The sequence below is a fragment of the Pteropus vampyrus genome, unplaced genomic scaffold (genome assembly GCF_000151845.1).
Source record: "Pteropus vampyrus isolate Shadow unplaced genomic scaffold, Pvam_2.0 Scaffold606, whole genome shotgun sequence".
Lineage (NCBI taxonomy): Eukaryota > Metazoa > Chordata > Mammalia > Chiroptera > Pteropodidae > Pteropus > Pteropus vampyrus.
The window spans coordinates 117,021-118,896 of NW_011889387.1; the positions used below are offsets into that span (position 1 = coordinate 117,021).

Genomic DNA, 1,876 nt, shown 5'->3' on the forward strand with positions numbered 1-1,876 from the left:
GATGTGCTATTAAACGCGTTCATAATATTTTCACTCTCCAGTCCAATTAAATCGTAGTCTATAGTGATGGGACTCAGCCATGAAGATTTTTAAAGCTCATCAGATGCTTTGAAAAGGAAACCTGGATGGAGGAGCAGTGACACACATTCTCTCACACAATCTAAATCAATAGATTTGAATAAAGCCAAAATTTAATGGAAAATAGGCATGGATGGTGAAAATAATTGGGAATCATATATAGCTATGTATTCAAAATAGAGTTGTAAATTTCTACAAGATGCCTGGGTCATAGGGGACAAATACATAAGATTCCATAGTTGCAATTAAATTCAATTGTGCAGTGATCTAGAAATAAATAGCATCAGAGAATACTCCCCTAATTCCATCAAAGATGTGCCAATATAAGCAACTTTCTGATGTAATAGATCAAAAGGAATGAAAACACTGAGCTACAAAAATTGTGTGCCCAAAGAGGCATATTTGCCAATTCCAGATGTTTGGTTTTTTAGTAATTTCTAATCTACAGACCACAATATGGGGGGAAGGGAGTATTGAGACTAGGCTGTTCTGTTGAAGAGACTCTGCAGGGCTCTCTTGATGTCCCCATTCCTCAGACTGTAGATGAAGGGGTTCAGCATGGGGGTGACCGTCGTATACACTACTGACACCACTGCACCCTCCTTTGAAGAATGGGAGACAGTTGAACTGAGGTACATCCCGATGCCTGTTCCATAAAATAAGCAAACAACTGACAGGTGAGAACCACAGGTGATGAAGGCTTTCTACTTCTCACCTGATGATGGGACTCTTAGAATGGTGGAAACAATTTTATAGTAAGACAAAACAATCCCTGAGGGTGGAACTCCACCAAAGATGGCAACAATAACATAGATTAATACATTATTGGTGGAGGTATCATTACAGGCCAGCTTGAGGAGTTGAGCAGGGTCACAGAAGAAATGAGGAATTTCCACATTTGTGCAAAAAGAAAGTTGTGACATCAACAAGCAATGCAACTGAGAGTTCATAAAGCTGATCAAAAAGGACACTAGAACCAGCAGGCTGCAGAGGCAGGAGTTCATGATGACCGGGTATTGCAGGGAGTAAAAAATAGCTATAAACCGGTCATAGGTCATCACATTGAGGAGGGCATTGTCCAGATATCCAAAAACAATAAAAAAAAAAGACAATTGAATCAGGCAGCCGGCATAGGAGATGTCTCCACTGTGAGTCTGGATGTCCAAAAGCATCTTGGGGATGGTGGTAGAAGTAAAATCAATGTCAGCCATGGACAGAATGGAGAGGAAGAAGTACATGGGTGTGTGGAGGTGAGAGTCAGAGCTGACAGCCAGGATGATGAGTAGATTCCCCAGCATGGTGAGCAGGTACATGGACAGGAAGAGCCCAAAAATTAGAGGCTGCAGTTCTGGATCATCTGCAAGTCCCAAGAGGAGAAATTTCAAGACATCTGTTATGTTCTGTGGTTCCACATAGCAAAGACACCTTTTGGAAAATAAAGGAGGATTGGTATAAAGGAAACAAGTATACAAGTATCCATCAGTGAGTCTATATTTTCAATTTAAGCAATACATAAATAAAGTATAAACACTCGAAGACCATACTCCTTCAGCAGTATTTCTCAGTAATGACAAACATTGGATTTGCTCCATTAACCTGTTACTACATGCAACCCTTTAAAAAGAATGAGCTAGAGAAATTTGAGGAGCAAGGTTATTTAGAGATCTAAAAATCCATAAACATGGTAACCTGTCAGTCCCCTCCTGTAAAGGAAAGCAATGAGAAACATCTTTCTCCCTCAAGACAAAAAAATATTCTTTATTAGTTTCTATAACTGTAGGACACTAATAAGCAATCA

General features: G+C 39.7%; 1 pseudogene; it reads right to left on the minus strand.

The window, feature by feature from the left end:
- Nucleotides 1–557: 557 nt before the first annotated feature.
- LOC105308660 lies at nucleotides 558–1,534 on the minus strand (annotated as a pseudogene).
- Nucleotides 1,535–1,876: the final 342 nt, after the last annotated feature.